Source organism: Lampris incognitus, chromosome 9 (assembly GCF_029633865.1).
Source record: "Lampris incognitus isolate fLamInc1 chromosome 9, fLamInc1.hap2, whole genome shotgun sequence".
Classification (NCBI taxonomy): domain Eukaryota; kingdom Metazoa; phylum Chordata; class Actinopteri; order Lampriformes; family Lampridae; genus Lampris; species Lampris incognitus.
In genome coordinates, this window is record NC_079219.1 from 17,937,842 (window position 1) to 17,959,990 (window position 22,149).

Consider the following 22,149-nt stretch of genomic DNA (forward strand, 5'->3'; position numbering starts at 1 on the left):
GTGGGTGTCAATCTCACTGTCCCTCACATGGTACGCAAGCCTTCAATCATCGCAGCTAATATCATAGGCAGGTAAAGATTTAACAAAGACGAGTCAAACAACTTTGTTCCCAAAGTCAATATCTGGCTTTGCAGCAGGTTGTGTGTGTGTATGCATTTGTTTTCTTAGCTCCACAAATGAGGTGTCTGTCCCAACAATATTCTAGAACCTCTTGCTCGATCATCCAAGCCATACATCTTTGTTATTCTTGGTTCTGGTAAATGACATTGTTACTGGAGTGAATGAAGTTAATTCCATGGTCTAACCCTTCAATGAAAGATATGTGTGCTAGTTTTACTGAAAGGACAACAACACTGGAGATTGGGTAATCAGTGAGGTATTTGTACTGGATCATATTGATTGCTGGTTGATATACAACACATAACTGCCGGTGCTCCAGTGCGGGAATGTCACCCCATACACCAGATTTAAAACTCAGGTATAATGTGAAATATAGAGAGATTTACCTGGCGGTTATAGCCTTAATCATCATTTTGGGAATTTGTTCAGCAATGGCTCTAATGTCACAGACATTAATTTGTTTGTAAAAGCCCCACACTCTAGCTTTACTGATCTTGAGATTGCAAGTCTTCATGTACAAGGCTTTAAAAGAGATATAGAATACAATAAAAATACATTTTAAAAGATTAAATTAATGAGATAAAGATATGTTAAAGAAATGAAGAGGAAAAAATGTAAATAGAATAAGAAAGGCCAAAGCAACTGTCATCAGGCTTATAACTCAGGCAACTGCAGCATTATTTTGATCATCTTGAGTATTAAGCAAAGGAAACACTGACTAGACAGCAAGAATTTTGCTCTTTGGAGAATGCGGGCATCGATCCCGCTACCTCTCGCATGCTAAGCGAGCGCTCTACCATTTGAGCTAATTCCCCTTATGCTCCTTAAGGGAGCCTCACAGAAGGCTAACGCCTCAAGCCAGACCTAGTTATGTAGTTACTTAGTTATAGCCCTTGGTTATAAGTATTCATGCAAATAATATTACTTAAATGAGGCCGAGTCTATTTGAAAATACACTTCTTTACAATTAAAAGAAATGCCCTCCCATTCCTTGAGAAATAGATGATAGTGCATGGAGAGTGAGGGATCGAGATTCCAAAGCGTAACTGCTACAGCAGAGCCAAAATAGCTCAGTTGATAGAGCGTAGGAATGAAGAAACTAAGGTCCCTGGTTCAAGCCTGACCTTCGGCATGCATGCTGGTACATGTATTCTCTCTTGTTCATTGAAAGCTAATTCACACGGATCAGAGAGTGCTTCTAATTCAGTGCTTGCATTCCTCCTTGCTAGCCTTTTAGCCTAGAGCTTGAAAATGCTGCTGTCTGGAGAGATTTGGCAGGGGTGGCTTCCACAAACAAGAAAAATTGACACTGCAGTACAACACCTTACTCACGAAGACGACCGTTCCAAAATCCTGGGAAAGCATATGTCAGTTAAAGGTGTATCTTCATTAAGGAAAGGCCTTCAGCAATTTCTTTTTAAGCCTTTGGGTTTCCACAAACAAGAAAAGTACAGACTGCAGTAGAACACTGTACTTGCTAAGCTCGGCTGTTCGAAAAGACAGGTAAAGAAAATCTCAGTTAAAGGTGTATCTTCAGTGTGGAAAGGCCTTTAGGAAATGCTTTCTTAAGCCTTGGCACGACATATCAAAAAGGGTTAGCTGTGAGAATGTGGGTGTCAATCTCACTGTCCCTCACATGGTACGCAAGCCTTCAATCATCGCAGCTAATATCATAGGCAGGTAAAGATTTAACAAAGACGAGTCAAACAACTTTGTTCCCAAAGTCAATATCTGGCTTTGCAGCAGGTTGTGTGTGTGTATGCATTTGTTTTCTTAGCTCCACAAATGAGGTGTCTGTCCCAACAATATTCTAGAACCTCTTGCTCGATCATCCAAGCCATACATCTTTGTTATTCTTGGTTCTGGTAAATGACATTGTTACTGGAGTGAATGAAGTTAATTCCATGGTCTAACCCTTCAATGAAAGATACGTGTGTGCTAGTTTTACTGAAAGGACAACAACACTGGAGATTGGGTAATCAGTGAGGTATTTGTACTGGATCATATTGATTGCTGGTTGATATACAACACATAACTGCCGGTGCTCCAGTGCGGGAATGTCCCCCCATACACCAGATTTAAAACTCAGGTATAATGTGAAATACAGAGAGATTTACCTGGCGGTTATAGCCTTAATCATCATTTTGGGAATTTGTTCAGCAATGGCTTGAATGTCACAGACATTAATTTGTTTGTAAAAGCCCCACACTCTAGCTTTACTGATCTTGAGATTGCAAGTCTTCATGTACAAGGCTTTAAAAGAGATATAGAATACAATAAAAATACATTTTAAAAGATTGAATTAATGAGATAAAGATATGTTAAAGAAATGAAGAGGAAAAAATGTAAATAGAATAAGAAAGGCCAAAGCAACTGTCATCAGGCTTATAACTCAAGCAACTGCAGCATTATTTTGATCATCTTGAGTATTAAGCAAAGGAAACACTGACTAGACAGCAAGAAATTGTTCTTTGGAGAATGCGGGCATCGATCCCGCTACCTCTCGCATGCTAAGCGAGCGCTCTACCATTTGAGCTAATTCCCCTTATGCTCCTTAAGGGAGCCTCACAGAAGGCTAACGCCTCAAGCCAGACCTAGTTATGTAGTTACTTAGTTATAGCCCTTGGTTATAAGTATTCATGCAAATAATATTACTTAAATGAGGCCGAGTCTATTTGAAAATACACTTCTTTACAATTAAAAGAAATGCCCTCCCATTCCTTGAGAAATAGATGATAGTGCATGGAGAGTGAGGGATCGAGATTCCAAAGCGTAACTGCTACAGCAGAGCCAAAATAGCTCAGTTGGTAGAGCGTAGGAATGAAGAACCTAAGGTCCCTGGTTCAAGCCTGACCTTCGGCACGCATGCTGGTACATGTATTCTCTCTTGTTCATTGAAAGCTAATTCACACGGATCAGAGAGTGCTTCTAATTCAGTGCTTGCATTCCTCCTTATAGCCTAGAGCTTGAAAATGCTGCTGTCTGGAGAGATTTGGCAGGGGTGGCTTCCACAAACAAGAAAAATTGACACTGCAGTACAACACCTTACTCACGAAGACGACCGTTCCAAAATCCTGGGAAAGCATCTGTCAGTTAAAGGTGTATCTTCATTAAGGAAAGGCCTTCAGCAATTTCTTTTTAAGCCTTTGGGTTTCCACAAACAAGAAAAGTACAGACTGCAGTAGAACACTGTACTTGCTAAGCTCGGCTGTTCGAAAAGACAGGTAAAGAAAATCTCAGTTAAAGGTGTATCTTCAGTGTGGAAAGGCCTTTAGGAAATGCTTTCTTAAGCCTTGGCACGACATATCAAAAAGGGTTAGCTGTGAGAATGTGGGTGTCAATCTCACTGTCCCTCACATGGTACGCAAGCCTTCAATCATCGCAGCTAATATCATAGGCAGGTAAAGATTTAACAAAGACGATTCAAACAACTTTGTTCCCAAAGTCAATATCTGGCTTTGCAGCAGGTTGTGTGTGTGTATGCATTTGTTTTCTTAGCTCCACAAATGAGGTGTCTGTCCCAACAATATTCTAGAACCTCTTGCTCGATCATCCAAGCCATACATCTTTGTTATTCTTGGTTCTGGTAAATGACATTGTTACTGGAGTGAATGAAGTTAATTCCATGGTCTAACCCTTCAATGAAAGATATGTGTGCTAGTTTTACTGAAAGGACAACAACACTGGAGATTGGGTAATCAGTGAGGTATTTGTACTGGATCATATTGATTGCTGGTTGATATACAACACATAACTGCCGGTGCTCCAGTGCGGGAATGTCCCCCCATACACCAGATTTAAAACTCAGGTATAATGTGAAATACAGAGAGATTTACCTGGCGGTTATAGCCTTAATCATCATTTTGGGAATTTGTTCAGCAATGGCTTGAATGTCACAGACATTAATTTGTTTGTAAAAGCCCCACACTCTAGCTTTACTGATCTTGAGATTGCAAGTCTTCATGTACAAGGCTTTAAAAGAGATATAGAATACAATAAAAATACATTTTAAAAGATTAAATTAATGAGATAAAGATATGTTAAAGAAATGAAGAGGAAAAAAATGTAAACAGAATAAGAAAGGCCAAAGCAACTGTCATCAAGCTTATAACTCAAGCAACTGCAGCATTATTTTGATCATCTTGAGTATTAAGCAAAGGAAACACTGACTAGACAGCAAGAAATTGTTCTTTGGAGAATGCGGGCATCGATCCCGCTACCTCTCGCATGCTAAGCGAGCGCTCTACCATTTGAGCTAATTCCCCTTATGCTCCTTAGAGGAGCCTCACAGAAGACTAATGCCTCAAGCCAGACCTAGTTATGTAGTTACTTAGTTATAGCCCTTGGTTATAAGTATTCATGCAAATAATATTACTGAAATGAGGCCGAGTCTATTTGAAAATACACTTCTTTACAATTAAAAGAAATGCCCTCCCATTCCTTGAGAAATAGATGATAGTGCATGGAGAGTGAGGGATCAAGATTCCAAAGCGTAACAGCTACAGCAGAGCCAAAATAGCTCAGATGGCAGAGCGTAGGAATGAAGAGCTAAGGTCCCTGGTTCAAGCCTGACCTTCGGCATGCATGCTGGTACATGTATTCTCTCTTGTTCATTGAAAGCTAATTCACACGGATCAGAGAGTGCTTCTAATTCAGTGCTTGCATTCCTCCTTGTTAACCCTTTAGCCTAGAGCTTGAAAATGCTGCTGTCTGGAGAGATTTGGCAGGGGTGGCTTCCACAAACAAGAAAAATAGACACTGCAGTACAACACCTTACTCACGAAGACGACCGTTCCAAAATCCTGGGAAAGCATCTGTCAGTTAAAGGTGTATCTTCATTAAGGAAAGGCCTTCAGGAATTTTCTTTTAAGCCTTTGGGTTTCCACAAACAAGAAAAGTACAGACTGCAGTAGAACACTATTTGCTAAGCTCGGCTGCTCGAAAAGACAGGTAAAGAAAATCTCAGTTAAAGGTGTATCTTCAGTGTGGAAAGGCCTTTAGGAAATGCTTTCTTAAGCCTTGGCACGACATATCAAAAAGGGTTAGCTGTGAGAATGTGGGTGTCAATCTCACTGTCCCTCACATGGTAAGCAAGCCTTTAATCATCGCAGCTAATATCATAGGCAGGTAAAGATTTAACAAAGACGATTCAAACAACTTTGTTCCCAAAGGCAATATCTGGCTTTGCAGCAGGTTGTGTGTGTGTATGCATTTGTTTTCTTAGCTCCACAAATGAGGTGTCTGTCCCAACAATATTCTAGAACCTCTTGCTCGATCATCCAAGCCATACATCTTTGTTATTCTTGGTTCTGGTAAATGACATTGTTACTGGAGTGAATGAAGTTAATTCCATGGTCTAACCCTTCAATGAAAGATACGTGTGTGCTAGTTTTACTGAAAGGACAACAACACTGGAGATTGGGTAATCAGTGAGGTATTTGTATTGGATTATATTGATATTAATTTCATATTAATATTAAAAAGTCAAATGTAGATATCAATGTGCCCCTGACATCACACACAAATTCAGATTTTTTGCAGTAGCACATACAATGAAAAACATCTACAAATGGTTGATATTATATCACAGACCCTTTATTTTAAGACGTAAAAACTCCAAAGCTATTTTTAGGGTGTTTTTAAGATATACTACCTCCTGATAATCTGAAAGGGATTTCATGCTATTTTAATAAAAAGTAGCAAGGTCTAAAGCTAAGGTATTGCGATCATCAAGCATTAAAACTGAAGTGGGGATGATTTTTCTCCCCTTTCTGGCAGCGGGAGTATTTACGTTTCTGCTTTCAGTGTTCTCCAATGAGGAAAAGCCACACCAATGGTTATCTGTGTTGGGCCTTGCCATCTATTGCTTTCTCTTTTTAAAAAATTTTTTTTTTTTTTACTTTAATCCTTCCTCTGAAGGCTGAGTTTCTTTTTTCTTTGTAGTATCAGAAACTTTTCTTGGACGCTACTGGGGTTTTTCTGCCATAGTTTCTGAGCCCAGAGGTTTTCTGGCACAAAGCCCTGAAGCCTAATCAAATAGAGACATACAAACGCTTTCAACACATGGAAGCTTAGCTCTGGCAAATCAGACATTGCTGGTTGTGATACAACACATATCCACTGGTGCTCCAGTGCGGGAATGTCCCCCCAGACACAAGATTTAAAACTCGGGTATAATGCGAAATACGGAGAGATTTATCTGGTGGTGATAGCCTTAATCATCATTGTGGAAATTTGTTTCTGCAAGGGCTTGAATGTCATGGACAATCATTTGTATGTAAAAGTCCCACACTAGCTTTAATGATCTTGACATTGCAAGTCTTAATGTATAACGCTTTAAATAAAGGCATAAAAAGAGATATAGAATACAATGAAATACGTATTAAAAGATTAAATGAATGAGATAAAGATATGTTAATAAAGAAATTAAGAAATAAAAAAATGTAAATACAATAATTAAGGCCAAAGCAACTGTCATCAGACTTAAAACTCAAGCAAAGGTAAAATTATTTTGATCATCTCGAGTCTTCAGCAAAGGCAACACTGATTAGACAGCAAGAAGTTGCTCTTTGGAGAATGCGGGCATCGATCCCGCTACCTCTCGCATGCTAAGCGAGCGCTCTACCATTTGAGCTAATTCCCCTTCTGCTCCTTCAGGGAACCCCACAGGAGGATGACACCTCAAGGCAGACCTAGTTGTGTAGTTAGTTATAGTCCTTGGTTATAAGTATTCATGAGAACAATATACTTAAAAGAGGCTGAGTTCATTTGAAAATACACTTCTTTCCAATTAAAAGAAATGGCTTGCCATTCCTGGAGAAATAGATGATAGTACATGAGAGGGATTCAAAAGCGTAACCGTGGCATGACGTGACTTAAAATCTAAACGTCACCGGTTAAAGCCTAGGTTTTGGCAACAATGCTGTTACTGGTACATGCACTCTCTCTTTTTCATAGACAGCCAGTTCACATAGATCAGATAGTGTTTTCAACTCCTACTAGTTAACCTTTCAATCTCAAGCTTGTAAATGCTGCTGTCTGTAGAGATTTGGCAGGGGCGGCTTCAACATACAAGAAAAAAACACACTTTAGTACAACACTGTACTCACGAAGCCCGGCCTCTCCAAAACCCTGGAAAAGCACTTCTTAGTCAAAGTTGTATCTTCAGCATGGAAAGGCCTTCAGGAAATCCTTTTTTTCAGCCTTTGGGTTTCCAAAAACAAGAAAAGTACAGACTGCAGTAGAACATGGTACTTGCTAAGCCCGGCTGCTCGAAAAGACAGGAAAAGCAACTCACAGTTAAAGGTGTATCTTCAGTATGGAAAGGCTTTTAGGAAATGCTTTCTTAAGCTTTGGCACAACATATCAAAAAGGGTTAGTTGTGAAGAATGTGGGTGTCAACCACAGTACCTGAAATGTGAAGCAGGCCTTCAATCATAGCAGGTAATATCACAGGCAGGGAAAGGTTGAACAAAGAAGATTCAAACAACTTCGTTCGAAAAGGCATATCTGGCTTTGCAGCAGGTGTGTGTGTGTGTGTGTGTGTGTTTGTGTTTTTTTCTTCTTTTTTTCTTAGCTCCAATTACGAGGTGGCTGGCCCTACAATATTCTAGGACCTCTTGCTCGATCATCCAAGCCATACATCTTTGCTATCCTTGGTTCAGGCAAGTGATATTGTTACTGGAGTGAATGAAGTTGATGCCCTGGTAATGCCTCTCAACGAAAGATACATGACTGCTGCCTTTACTGAAAGGACAACAACACTGGAGACCGGATGATCACTTCGGTCACTTCTCTTCTTTCAGCGTTCTCCAATGACGAAAAGCTACACCAATTGTTATCCGTGTACGTCCTTGCCATCGATCGCTTTCTTTTATTTTTATTTTTTACTTTAATCCTTCCTCTGAATGCTGAGTTTCTTTTTTCTCTGGAGCATCAGAAACTTTTCTTTGATGCTTCTTCAGTTTTTCTACCATAGCTTCCAAACCAGGAAGCTGTCTGGCTGAAAGCCCTGATGCCTAGCCAATTACAAGCATTTAAACGCTTTCATCAGATGGAGGTTTAGCTCTGGCAAATCAATCATTGCTGGTAAACTCCAGTGCACCAGTGCGGGACTGTAGCCCACACACCAAGGCGCTCTTTGGAGAATGCGGGTATTGATCCCGTTACCTCTCACATGCTAAGCGAGTGCTCTACCATTTGAGCAAATTCCCCTTACGCATCTCTAAAGAATCCCAAAGGAGGCTGAAGACTCAAGCCAGATCTAGTTGTGTAGTTACTTAGTTATAGCCCTTGGTTATACCTATTCATCAAATTAGTATATTTAAATGAGACTGAGTCCATTTGAAAATACACTTCCTTCCATCTAAAAGAAATGCTCTCCCATTCCATGAGAAATAGATCATAGTACATGGGGAGGGAGGGATCAAGATTACAAAGCCTAACCCCTGCATTCTGTGCCGAAATAGCTCAGTTGGGAGAACGTTAGACTGAAGATCTAAAGGTCCCTGGTGCAATCCCGGGTTTCCGCTATCAAGCTGTTACTGGTACATGCACTCTCTCTTATTTGTAGACAACCAGTTCACATAGAGCAGAGTGTTTCTAGTTCAGTGCTTGCATTCCAACTTGTTAACGTTTTGAAATGATGCTTGTAAATGCTGCTGTCTGCAGAGTTTTCGTAGGGCCGGCTTCCACAAATAAGAAAAGTACTTACTGCAGTAGATTATTGTACGCGCAAAGCCTGGCTGCTCGAAAAGCATGGCGCAAGCAAAAAAAAGCACTTCTCAATTAAAGGTATATATCCAGTATGGAAAGTCCTTTCGGAAATGCCTTCTTAAGCTTTGGCACCACATATCAAAAGGGTTCGTTAAGGAGAATGTGGGTGTCAATCTCACTGTCCGTCCCATGCTAAGCGGGCTTTCAATCATATCAGCTAATATCATAGGCAGGGAAACCTTGAACAAAGAAGATTCCAAAAAAATCATTCCCAAAGGCAAAATTTGGGTTTGCAGCAGGATATGTGTGTGTATACATTTGTTTTCTTTGCGCCAATGATGAGGTGGCTGTCACAAAAATATTCTAGGACATCTTGCTCGATCATCCAAGCCATGCGTCTTTGCCATCCTTGGTTCAGGCAAGTGATATTGTTACTGGAGTGAATGAAGTTGATGCCTTGGTAAAGCCCCTCAGTGAAAGACACATGACTGCTGCCTTTACTGAAAGGACAGCAGAACTGGAGAATGGATGATCACATACTATATGTTCAAGTTGGGATAATAATAATACTCATATCAAAATGTTAAATGTTTACATAAATGTTTTACTCAAATTGCACAAACAAATTCAGATTTTGTTCCAGTAACACATGCAACCAAAAAACACATCTATGAATAGCTTATATGACACCAGAGACCATTCTCAATAGCTTAAGAAGGCATTTCCAAAAGGCCTTTCCATACTGGATATATAGCTTTAATTGAGAAGTGCATTTTTTGGCTTTATGATCAGTCAGGCTTAGAAAGTAAAGTGTTTTATTGCACTCTGTACTTTTCTTGTTTGTGAAAGCCTCAAGGCTTAAAGAAGCATTTCTTGAAGGGCTTTGCACACTGAAGATACACCTTGACTGATTGCTTTTCCATGCTTTTGGAGCGGCTGGGCTTCGCGTGTACAATGTTCTACTGCAGTAAGTACTTTTCTTGTTTGAGGAAGCCGGCCTACAAAAACTGTGCAGACAGCAGCATTTACAAGCTTCAGTTCGAAAGGTTAACAAGTTGGAATACAAGCACTGAACTAGAAACTCTCTGATCTATGTGAACTGGCGCCTACAAACAACAGAGAGCGCATGTACCAGCTTGGTTGCCGAAACCCGGGATCGAACCAGGTACCTTTAGATCTTCAGTCTAACGCTCTCCCAACTGAGGTATTTCGGCACGGAACGCAGGGGTTAAGCCTTGTAATCTTGATCTCTCCCTCCCCATGTACTATGATCTATTTCTCACGAAATGGGAGAGCATTTCTTTTGAATGGAAGCAAGTGCATTTTCAAATGGACTTAGTCTCATTGAAATACACTATTTTGACGAATACTTATAACCAAGGGCTATAACTAAGTAACTACACAACTAGGTCTGGCTTGAGGCTTCAGCCTCCATTGGGGTTCACTTAAGGCGCTTAAGGGGAATTAGCTCAAATGGTACAGCGCTCGCTTAGCATGCGAGAAGTAGCGGGATCGATGCCCGCGTTCTCCAAAGAGCTCTTTCTTGCATGTGTAGTCAGTGTTGCCTTTGCTAAAGACTCCAAATCATCTAAATAATGTTGCCATTGCTTGGGTTTTGAGCATGACGACAGTTGCTTTGCCCTTTCTTATTCTATTTAATTTTGTTGTCTCTTAATCAATGTTTAACATGATTTTATCTTATTAATTAATTCTTTTAAAAATGCATTTTTAATGTATTCTATAGCTCTTTATAACACCTTTATTTAAAGCCTTATTGATGAAGACTTGCAATGTCAAGATCATTATAGCTAGAGTGTGGGACTTTTACATACAAATAAATGTCCGTGACATTGCAGCCCTAACTGAACAAGTTCACACAATGATGATTAAGCCTGTCCCCGCCAGGTAAAGTGCTCTGCATTCTGCATCATACCGGAGTTTTAAATGTGGTGTTTGGTTGACATTGCCGCACTGGTGCACCAGAGATTTTGCGTTGTATAGCAACCAGCAACGATTGATTTGCCTGAGCTAAACTTCCATGTGATGAAAGCGTTCGAATGCTTGTAATTGCCTAGCCATCAGGGCTTTCTGTCAGACAGCTTCGGGGCTTGGAAGCTATGGTAGAAAAACCTAAGAAGCGTCAAAGAAAAGCTTCTATTGCTACAGAGAAAAAAATAATCTCAGCATTCAGAGGAAGGATTAAAGTTAAATAAATAAATAAAAGAAAGCGATCGATGGCGAGGACGAACGCAGATAACCACTGGTGGAGCTTTGTGTCACTTGAGAGTGCTGAAAGAAGAGAATTAATTGGTCTTGCTGTCAGAAGGAGGAGAAAAACATCTCCGCTTCAGGTTTAAAATTTGATGATCACATTAGCTTTAGGCCATGCTACTTTTTATTCTAAAAGCATGATTTTTGAAATTCCTTTCACTTAACCAGGAGGTAATATGATATCTTAAAAAATAAATAAATACATTTAAATATAGCTTTGGACTGTTTTTTGTCTGAAGAAAGAATGGTCTCTGGTGTGATATAAGCTATTCATAGATGTGTTTTTTGGTTGTATGTGTTACTGGAACAAAATCTGAATTTGTGTGCAATTTGGGGGAAAATATACACTACCGTTCAAAAGTTTGGGATCACCCAAACAATTTTGTGTTTTCCATGAAAAGTCACACTTATTCACCACCATATGTTGTGAAATGAATAGAAAATAGAGTCAAGACATTGACAAGGTTAGAAATAATGATTTGTATTTGAAATAAGATTTTTTTTACATCAAACTTTGCTTTCGTCAAAGAATCCTCCATTTGCAGCAATTACAGCATTGCAGACCTTTGGCATTCTAGCTGTTAATTTGTTGAGGTAATCTGGAGAAATTGCACCCCACGCTTCCAGAAGCAGCTCCCACAAGTTGGATTGGTTGGATGGGCACTTCTTTGAGCAGATTGAGTTTCTGGAGCATCACATTTGTGGGGTCAATTAAACGCTCAAAATGGCCAGAATAAGAGAACTTTCATCTGAAACTCGACAGTCTATTCTTGTTCTTAGAAATGAAGGCTATTCCATGCGAGAAATTGCTAAGAAATTGAAGATTTCCTACACCGGTGTGTACTACTCCCTTCAGAGGACAGCACAAACAGGCTCTAACAGGTACTATTTAATGAAGATGCCAGTTGGGGACCTGTGAGGCGTCTGTTTCTCAAACTAGAGACTCTAATGTACTTATCTTCTTGCTCAGTTGTGCAACGCGGCCTCCCACTTCTTTTTCTACTCTGGTTAGAGCCTGTTTGTGCTGTCCTCTGAAGGGAGTAGTACACACCGGTGTAGGAAATCTTCAATTTCTTAGCAATTTCTCGCATGGAATAGCCTTCATTTCTAAGAACAAGAATAGACTGTCGAGTTTCAGATGAAAGTTCTCTTTTTCTGGCCATTTTGAGCGTTTAATTGACCCCACAAATGTGATGCTCCAGAAACTCAATCTGCTCAAAGAAGTGCCCATCCAACCAATCCAACTTGTGGGAGCTGCTTCTGGAAGCGTGGGGTGCAATTTCTCCAGATTACCTCAACAAATTAACAGCTAGAATGCCAAAGGTCTGCAATGCTGTAATTGCTGCAAATGGAGGATTCTTTGACGAAAGCAAAGTTTGATGTAAAAAAAATCTTATTTCAAATACAAATCATTATTTCTAACCTTGTCAATGTCTTGACTCTATTTTCTATTCATTTCACAACATATGGTGGTGAATAAGTGTGACTTTTCATGGAAAACACAAAATTGTTTGGGTGATCCCAAACTTTTGAACGGTAGTGTACATAAACATTTAACATTTTGATATGAGTATTAATATTATCCCTAACTTGAACACGTAAGTGATCATCCATTCTCCAGTTGTGCTGTCCTTTAAGTAAAGGCAGCAGTCATGTGTCTTTCACTGAGGGGCTTTACCAAGGCATCAACTTCATTCACTCCGGTAACAATATCACTTGCCTGAACCAAGGATAGCAAAGATGTATGGCTTGGATGATCGAGCAAGATGTCCTAGAATATTTTTGGGACAGCCACCTCATCATTGGAGCTAAGAAAACAAATGCATACACACACACATCCTGCTGCAAGGCCAGATTTTGCCTTTGGGAATGATTTTTTTTGGAATCTTCTTTGTTCAAGGTTTCCCTGCCTATGATATTAGCTGATATGATTGAAAGCCCGCTTAGCATGGGATGGACAGTGAGATTGACACCCACATTCTCCTTAATGAACCCTTTTTGATATGTGGTGCAATAGCTTAAGAAGGCATTTCCAAAAGGCATTTCCATACTGGATATATACCTTTAATTGAGGAGTGCATTTTTTGGCTTTATGGACAGTCGGGCTTAGAAAGTTCAGTGTTTTACTGTAGTCTGTACTTTTCTTGTTTGTGAAAGGCTCAAGGCTTAAAGAAGCATTTCTTGAAGGGCTTTCTAAATTGATGATAAACCTTTAAGTGAGAGTGCTTTTTCCATGCTAATGGAGCGGCCGGGCTTCGCACGTACAATGGTCTACTGCAGTAAGTACTTTTCTTGTTTGTGGATGCCGGCGCTACGAAAACTGTGCAAACAGCAGCATTTACAAGCTTCAGTTCGAAAGGTTAACAAGTTGGAATGCAAGCACTGAACTAGAAACACTCTCTGATCTATGTGAACTGGCGCCTCACAAACAAGAGATAGTGCATGTACCAGCTTGGTTGCCGAAACCTGGGATCGAACCAGGGACTTTTAGTCTAACGCTCTCCCAACTGAGCTATTTCTGCACAGAATGCAGGGGTTAAGCTTTGTAATCTTGATCTCTCCCTGCCCATGTACTATGATCTATTTCTCACGGAATGGGAGAGCATTTCTTTTAAATGGAAAGAAGTTTATTTTCAAATCAACTTTGTCTCATTGAAATACACTATTTTGACGAATACTTATAACCAAGGGCTATAACTAAGTAACTACACAGCTAGGTCTGGCTTGAGCCTTCAGCCTCCATTGGGGTTCACTTAGAGTGCATAAGGGGAATTAGCTCAAATGGTAGAGCGCTCGCTTAGCATGCGAGAGGTAGCGGGATCAATGCCCGTATTCTCCAAAGAGCAGGTTCTTGCATGTTTATTCAGTGTTGCCTTTGCTAAAGACTCCAAATCAGCCAAATAATGTTGCCATTGCTTGAGTTTTGAGCATGACGACAGTTGCTTCGCCCTTTCTTATTCTGTTTAATTTTGTTGTTTCTTAATCTATGTTTAACATGTTTTATCTTATTAATTAATTCTTTAAAAAATATTTTTAATGTATTATATAGCTCTTTATGATGCCTTTATTTAAAGCACTATACATGAAGACTTGCAATGCCAAGATCATTATAGCTAAAGTGTGGGACTTTGACATACAAATGAATGTCCGTGAGATTGCAGCCCTTGCTGAACAAGTTCACACAATGATGATTAAGCCTGTCCCAGCCAGGTAAAGCGCTCTGCATTTTGCATCATACCGGATTTTTAAATGCTGTGGCTGGGTGACATTCCAGCACTGGTTCACCGGAGATTTTGCGTTGTATAGCAACCAGCAACGATTGATTTGCCCGAGCTAAACTTCCATGTAATGAAAGCGTTCAAATGCTTGTAATTGGCTAACCATCAGGGCTTTCTGCCAGACAGTTTCCTGGTTTGGAAGGTATGGTAGAAAAACCTAAGAAGCATCAAAGAAAAGTTTCTGATGCTCCATAGAAAAAAGAAACTCAGCATTCAGAGGAAGGATTAAAGTAAAAAATAAAAATAAAAGAAAGCGATCGTTGGCGAGGACATACATGGATAACCATTGGTGGAGCTTTGTGTCATTTGACAGTGCTGAAAAAAGAGAACTAATTGGTCTTGCTGCCAGAAGGAGGAGAAAAACATCTCCGCTTCAGGTTTAAAATTTGATGATCGCATTAGCTTTAGGCCATGCTACTTTTTATTTTAAAAGCATGATTTTTGAAATTCCTTTTGCTTTACCAGGAGGTAATATGATATCTTAAAAAAAAAAACTTAAAAATAGCTTTGGACTGTTTTTGTCTGAAGAAAGAATGGTCTCTGGTGTGATATAGGTTATTCATAGATGTGTTTTTTGGTTGTATGTGTTACTGGAACAAAATCTGAATTTGTTTGTGCAATTTGAGTGAAACAATTATGTAAACATTTAACATTTTGATATGAGTATTAATATTATCCCAACTTGAACACATATGTGATCATCCATTCTCCAGTTCTGCTGTCCTTTCAGTAAAGGCAGCAGTCATGTGTCTTTCACTGAGGGGCTTTACCAAGGCATCAACTTCATTCACTCCAGTAACAATATCACTTGCCTGAACCAAGGATAGCAAAGGAGTATGGCTTGAATGATCGAGCAAGGTGTCCTAGAATATTTTTGTGACAGCCACCTCATTATTGGAGCTAAGAAAACAAATGCATACACACACACAATCCTGCTGCAAGGCCAGATTTTGCCTTTGGGAATGATTTTTTTGGAATCTTCTTTGTTCAAGTTTTCCCTGCCTATGATATTAGCTGATATGATTGAAAGCCCACTTAGCATGGGAAGGACAGTGAGATTGACTCCCACATGCTCCTTAATGAACCCTTTTTGATATGTAGTGCAATAGCTTAAGAAGGCATTTCCAAAAGGCCTTTCCATACCGGATATATACCTTTAATTGAGAAGAGCGTTTTTTGGCTTTATGATCAGTCGGGCTTAGAACGTACAGTGTTTTACTGCAGTCTGTACTTTTCTTGTTTGTGAAAGGCTCAAGGCTTAAAGAAGCATTTCTTGAAGGCTTTTCCATACTGATAATTCACCTTTATGTGAGAGTGCTTTTTCCATGCTTTTGGAGCGGCTGGGCTTTGCGTGTACAATGGTCTACTGCAGTAAGTACTTTTCTTGTTTGTGGATGTTGGCCTACGAAAACTGTGCAGACAGCAGCATTTACAAGCTTCAGTTCGAAAGGTTAACAAGTTGGAATGCAAGCAATGAACTAGAAACACACTCTGATCAATGTGAACTGACTGTCTACAAATAAGAGAGCGCGCACGTACCAGCTTGGTTGCCGAAACCCGGGATCGAACCAGGGACCTTTAGTCTAACGCTCTCCCTACTGGGCTATTTCGGCACAGAACGCATGTGTCAAGTTTTGTAATCTTGATCTCTCCCTGCCCATGTACTATGATCTATTTCTCATGGAATGGGAGGGCATTTCTTTTAAATGGAAAGAAGTGTATTTTCAAATCAACTTTGTCTCATTGAAATACACTATTTTGACGAATACTTATAACCAAGGGCTATAACTAAGTAACTACACAATTAGGTCTGGCTTGAGGCTTCAGCCTCCTTTGGAGTTCACTTAAGGTACATAGGGGAATTAGCTCAAATGGTAGAGCGCTCACTTAGCATGCCAGATTCAGCGGGATCAATGCCGGCATTCTCCAAAGAGCAGGTTCTTGCATGTCTATTCAGTGTTACCTTTGCTAAAGACTCCAGATAATGTTGCTATTGCTTGAGTTTTGAATATGACGACAGTTGCTTTGCCCTTTCTTATTCTATTTAATTTTTTTAGCTCTTAATTTATGTTTAACATGTCCTGATGTCATTAAATTATTCTTTTTAAAAATGCATTTTTAATGTATTCTATAGCTCTTTATGATGCCTTTATTTAAAGCCTTATACATGAAGACTTGCAATGTCAAGATCAATATAGCTAAAGTGTGGGACTTTTACATACAAATGAATCTCCATTACATTACAGCCCTTGCTGAACAAGTTCACACAATGATGATTAAGCCTGTCCCCGCCAGGTAAAGTGCTCTGTATTTCGCATCATACCGGAGTTTTAAATGTGGTGTCTGGTTGACATTCCCGCAATGGCGAGCCGGATATTATACATTGTATAGCAACCAGCAACGATTGATTTGCCCGAGCTAAACTTCCATGTAATGAAAGCGTTCAAACGCTTGTAATTGGCCAACCATCAGGGCTTTCTACCAGACAGCTTCTGGGCTTGGAAGGTATGGTAGAAAAACCTAAGAAGCGTCCAAGAACAGCTTCTGATGCTACAGAGAAAAAAAGAATTTCAGCATTCAGAGGAAGGATTAAAGTTAAAAAAATAAATATAAATAAAAGAAAGCGATCGATGGTGAGGACAAATACGGAAAACCAATGGTGAAGCTTTGCATCATTTGAGAGTGCTGAAAGAAGAGCATTAATAACTCTTGCTGCCAGAAGGAGGAGAAAAACATCTCTGCTTCAAGTTTAACATTTGATGATCACATTACATTAGCTTTAGGCCATGCTACTTTTTATTTTAAAAGCATGATTTTTGAAATTCCTTTCACTTAACCAGGAGGTAATATGATATCTTAAAAAATAAATAAATACATTTAAATATAGCTTTGGACTGTTTTTTGTCTGAAGAAAGAATGGTCTTTGGTGTGATATAAGTTATTCATAGATGTGTTTTTTGGTTGTATGTGTCACTGGAACAAAATCTGAATTTGTGTGCAATTTGGGGGAAAATATACATAAACATTTAACATTTTGATATGAGTATTAATATTATCCCAACTTGAACACATATGTGATCATCCATTCTCCAGTTCTGCTGTCCTTTCAGTAAAGGCAGCAGTCATGTGTCTTTCACTGAGGGGCTTTACCAAGGCATCAACTTCATTCACTCCAGTAACAATATCACTTGCCTGAACCAAGGATAGCAAAGGAGTATGGCTTGAATGATCGAGCAAGGTGTCCTAGAATATTTTTGTGACAGCCACCTCATTATTGGAGCTAAGAAAACAAACGCATACACACACACAATCCTGCTGCAAGGCCAGATTTTGCCTTTGGGAATGATTTTTTTGGAATCTTCTTTGTTCAAGTTTTCCCTGCCTATGATATTAGCTGATATGATTAAAGCCCACTTAGCATGGGAAGGACAGTGAGATTGACTCCCACATTCTCCTTAATGAAGCCTTTTTGATATGTGGTGCAATAGCTTAAGAAGGCATTTCCAAAAGGCCTTTCCATAACGGATATATACCTTTGATTGAGAAGTGCGTTTTTTGGCTTTATGATCAGTCGGGCTTAGAACGTACAGTGTTTTACTGTAGTCTGTACTTTTCTTGTTTGTGAAAGGCTCAACGCTTAAAGCAGCATTTCTTGAAGGCTTTTCCATACTGATAATTCACCTTTATGTGAGAGTGCTTTTTCCATGCTTTTGGAGCGGCTGGGCTTTGCGTGTACAATGGTCTACTGCAGTAAGTACTTTTCTTGTTTGTGGATGTTGGCCTACGAAAACTGTGCAGACAGCAGCATTTACAAGCTTCAGTTCGAAAGGTTAACAAGTTGGAATGCAAGCAATGAACTAGAAACACACTCTGATCAATGTGAACTGACTGTCTACAAATAAGAGAGCGCGCATGTACCAGCTTGGTTGCCGAAATCCGGGATCGAACCAGGGACCTTTAGACCTTCACTCTGACGCTCACCCAACTGAGCTATTTCGGCACAGAACGGAGGGGTCAAGCTTTGTAATCTTGATCTCTCCCTGCCCATGTACTATGATCTATTTCTCACGGAATGGGAGAGCATTTCTTTTAAATGGAAAGAAGTGTATTTTCAAATCAACTTTGTCTCATTGAAATACACTATTTTGACGAATACTTATAACCAAGGGCTATAACTAAGTAACTACACAATTAGGTCTGGCTTGAGGCTTCAGCCTCCTTTGGGGTTCACTTAAGGTGCATAGGGGAATTAGCTCAAATGGTAGAGCGCTCACTTAGCATGCCAGATTCAGCGGGATCAATGCCCGCATTCTCCAAAGAGCAGGTTCTTGCATGTCTATTCAGTGTTACCTTTGCTAAAGACTCCAAATAATGTTGCTATTGCTTGAGTTTGGAATATGACGACAGTTGCTTTGCCCTTTCTTATTCTATTTAATTTTTTTAGCTCTTAATTTATGTTTAACATGTCCTTATGTCATTAAATTATTCTTTTTAAAAATGCATTTTTAATGTATTCTATAGCTCTTTATGATGCCTTTATTTAAAGCCTTATACATGAAGACTTGCAATGTCAAGATCAATATAGCTAAAGTGTGGGACTTTTACATACAAATGAATCTCCATTACATTACAGCCCTTGCTGAACAAGTTCACACAATGATGATTAAGCCTGTCCCCGCCAGGTAAATCGCTCTGTATTTCGCATCATACCGGAGTTTTAAATGTGGTGTCTGGGTGACATTCATGCAATGGCGAGCCGGACATTATACATTGTATAGCAACCAGCAACGATCGATTTGCCCGAGCTAAGCTTCCATGTAATGAAAGCGTTCGAACGCTTGTAATTGGCCAACCATCAGGGCTTTCTACCAGACAGCTTCTGGGCTTGGAGGGTATGGTAGAAATACCTAAGAAGCGTCCAAGAACAGCTTCTGATGCTACAGAGAAAAAAAGAATTTCAGCATTCAGAGGAAGGATTAAAGTTAAAAAAATAAATATAAATAAAAGAAAGCGATCGATGGTGAGGACAAATACGGAAAACCAATGGTGAAGCTTTGCATCATTTGAGAGTGCTGAAAGAAGAGCATTAATAACTCTTGCTGCCAGAAGGAGGAGAAAAACATCTCTGCTTCAAGTTTAACATTTGATGATCACATTACATTAGCTTTAGGGCATGCTACTTTTTATTTTGAAAGCATGATTTTTTAAATTCCTTACACTTAACCAGGAGGTAATATGATATCTTAAAAAATAAATAAATACATTTAAATATAGCTTTGGGCTGTTTTTTGTCTGAAGAAAGAATGGTCTCTGGTGTGATATAAGCTATTTATAGATGTGTTTTTTGGTTGTATGTGTTACTGGAACAAAATCTGAATTTGTGTGCAATTTGAGTGAAACATTTATGTAAACATTTTGATATGAGTATTAATATTATCCCAACTTGAACACATATGTGATCATCCATTCTCCAGTTCTGCTGTCCTTTCAGTAAAGGCAGCAGTCATGTGTCTTTCACTGAGGGGCTTTACCAAGGCATCAACTTCATTCACTCCAGTAACAATATCACTTGCCTGAACCAAGGATAGCAAAGGAGTATGGCTTGAATGATCGAGCAAGGTGTCCTAGAATATTTTTCTGACAGCCACCTCATTATTGGAGCTAAGAAAACAAATGCATACACACACACAATCCTGCTGCAAGGCCAGATTTCGCCTTTGGGAATGATTTTTTTGGAATCTTCTTTGTTCAAGTTTTCCCTGCCTATGATATTAGCTGATATGATTGAAAGCCCACTTACCATGGGAAGGACAGTGAGATTGACTCCCACATTCTCCTTAATGAAGCCTTTTTGATATGTGGTGCAATAGCTTAAGAAGGCATTTCCAAAAGGCCTTTCCATACCGGATATATACCTTTAATTGAGAAGAGCGTTTTTTGGCTTTATGATCAGTCGGGCTTAGAACGTACAGTGTTTTACTGCAGTCTGTACTTTTCTTGTTTGTGAAAGGCTCAAGACTTAAAGAAGCATTTCTTGAAGGCTTTTCCATACTGATAATTCACCTTTATGTGAGAGTGCTTTTTCCATGCTTTTGGAGCGGCTGGGCTTTGCGTGTACAATGGTCTACTGCAGTAAGTACTTTTCTTGTTTGTGGATGTTGGCCTACGAAAACTGTGCAGACAGCAGCATTTACAAGCTTCAGTTCGAAAGGTTAACAAGTTGGAATGCAAGCAATGAACTAGAAACACACTCTGATCAATGTGAACTGACTGTCTACAAATAAGAGAGCGCGCATGTACCAGCTTGGTTGCCGAAACCCGGGATCGAACCAGGGACCTTTAGATCTTCAGTCTAACGCTCTCCCAACTGAGCTATTTCGGCACGGAACGCAGGGGTCAAGCTTTGTAATCTTGATCTCTCCCTGCCCATGTACTATGATCTATTTCTCACGGAATGGGAGAGCCTTTCTTTTAAATGGAAAGAAGTGTATTTTCAAATCAACTTTGTCTCATTGAAATACACTATTTTGACGAATACTTATAACCAAGGGCTATAACTAAGTAACTACACAATTAGGTCTGGCTTGAGGCTTCAGCCTCCTTTGGGGTTCACTTGAAGTGCATAGGGGAATTAGCTCAAATGGTAGAGCGCTCGCTTAGCATGCGAGAGGTAGCGGGATCAATGCCCGCATTCTCCAAAGAGCAGGTTCTTGCATGTCTATTCAGTGTTGCCTTTGCTAAAGACTCCAAATAATGTTGCTATTGCTTGAGTTTTGAGCATGACGACAGTTGCTTTGCCCTTTCTTATTCTATTTAATTTTTTTAGCTCTTAATTTATGTTTAACATGTCCTGATGTCATTAAATTATTCTCTTTAAAAATGCATTTTTAATGTATTCTATAGCTCTTTATGATGCCTTTATTTAAAGCCTTATACATGAAGACTTGCAATGTCAAAATAAATATAGCTAAAGTGTGGGACTTTTACATACAAATGAATCTCCATTACATTACAGCCCTTGCTGAACAAGATCACAAAATGATGATTAAGCCTGTCCCCGCCAGGTAAATCGCTCTGTATTTCGCATCATACCGGAGTTTTAAATGTGGTGTCTGGGTGACATTCCCGCAATGGCGAGCCGGACATTATACATTGTATAGCAACCAGCAACGATTGATTTGCCCGAGCTAAACTTCCATGTAATGAAAGCGTTCGAACGCTTGTAATTGGCCAACCATCAGGGCTTTCTACCAGACAGCTTCTGGGCTTGGAAGGTATGGTAGAAAAACCTAAGAAGTGTCCAAGAACAGCTTCTGATGCTACAGAGAAAAAAAGAATTTCAGCATTCAGAGGAAGGATTAAAGTTAAAAAAATAAATATAAATAAAAGAAAGCGATCGATGGTGAGGACAAATACGGAAAACCAAATGTGAAGCTTTGCATCATTTGAGAGTGCTGAAAGAAGAGCATTAATAACTCTTGCTGCCAGAAGGAGGAGAAAAACATCTCTGCTTCAAGTTTAACATTTGATGATCACATTACATTAGGTTTAGGCCATGCTACATTTTATTTTAAAAGCATGATATTCGAAATTCCTTTCGCTTAACCAGGAGGTAATATATCTTAAAAAATAAATAAATAAATTTAAATATAGCTTTGGATTGTTTTTTGACTGAAGAAAGAATGGTCTCTGGTGTGATATAAGCTATTCCTAGATGTGTTTTTTGGTTGTATGTGTTACTGGAACAAAATCTGAATTTGTGTGC

At 39.4% G+C, this 22,149-nt stretch overlaps 8 non-coding genes across 8 annotated transcripts; 2 read left to right on the forward strand and 6 right to left on the reverse strand.

The window, feature by feature from the left end:
* Window positions 1-862: 862 nt before the first annotated feature.
* Window positions 863-935, reverse strand: trnaa-agc (transfer RNA alanine (anticodon AGC)). The gene has a single exon. It is a non-coding gene; the product is annotated as a tRNA-Ala (tRNA).
* Window positions 936-2,592: 1,657 nt separating this feature from the next.
* trnaa-agc (transfer RNA alanine (anticodon AGC)) lies at window positions 2,593-2,665 on the reverse strand. The gene has a single exon. It is a non-coding gene; the product is annotated as a tRNA-Ala (tRNA).
* Window positions 2,666-4,312: 1,647 nt separating this feature from the next.
* trnaa-agc (transfer RNA alanine (anticodon AGC)) lies at window positions 4,313-4,385 on the reverse strand. The gene has a single exon. It is a non-coding gene; the product is annotated as a tRNA-Ala (tRNA).
* Window positions 4,386-6,690: 2,305 nt separating this feature from the next.
* Window positions 6,691-6,763, reverse strand: trnaa-agc (transfer RNA alanine (anticodon AGC)). Its single transcript has one exon. It is a non-coding gene; the product is annotated as a tRNA-Ala (tRNA).
* Window positions 6,764-8,578: 1,815 nt separating this feature from the next.
* On the forward strand, window positions 8,579-8,651 carry trnaf-gaa (transfer RNA phenylalanine (anticodon GAA)). Its single transcript has one exon. It is a non-coding gene; the product is annotated as a tRNA-Phe (tRNA).
* Window positions 8,652-9,976: 1,325 nt separating this feature from the next.
* trnaf-gaa (transfer RNA phenylalanine (anticodon GAA)) lies at window positions 9,977-10,049 on the reverse strand. Its single transcript has one exon. It is a non-coding gene; the product is annotated as a tRNA-Phe (tRNA).
* Window positions 10,050-20,693: 10,644 nt separating this feature from the next.
* On the reverse strand, window positions 20,694-20,766 carry trnaf-gaa (transfer RNA phenylalanine (anticodon GAA)). The gene has a single exon. It is a non-coding gene; the product is annotated as a tRNA-Phe (tRNA).
* A 243-nt stretch (window positions 20,767-21,009) lies between these two features.
* trnaa-agc (transfer RNA alanine (anticodon AGC)) lies at window positions 21,010-21,082 on the forward strand. The gene has a single exon. It is a non-coding gene; the product is annotated as a tRNA-Ala (tRNA).
* Window positions 21,083-22,149: the final 1,067 nt, after the last annotated feature.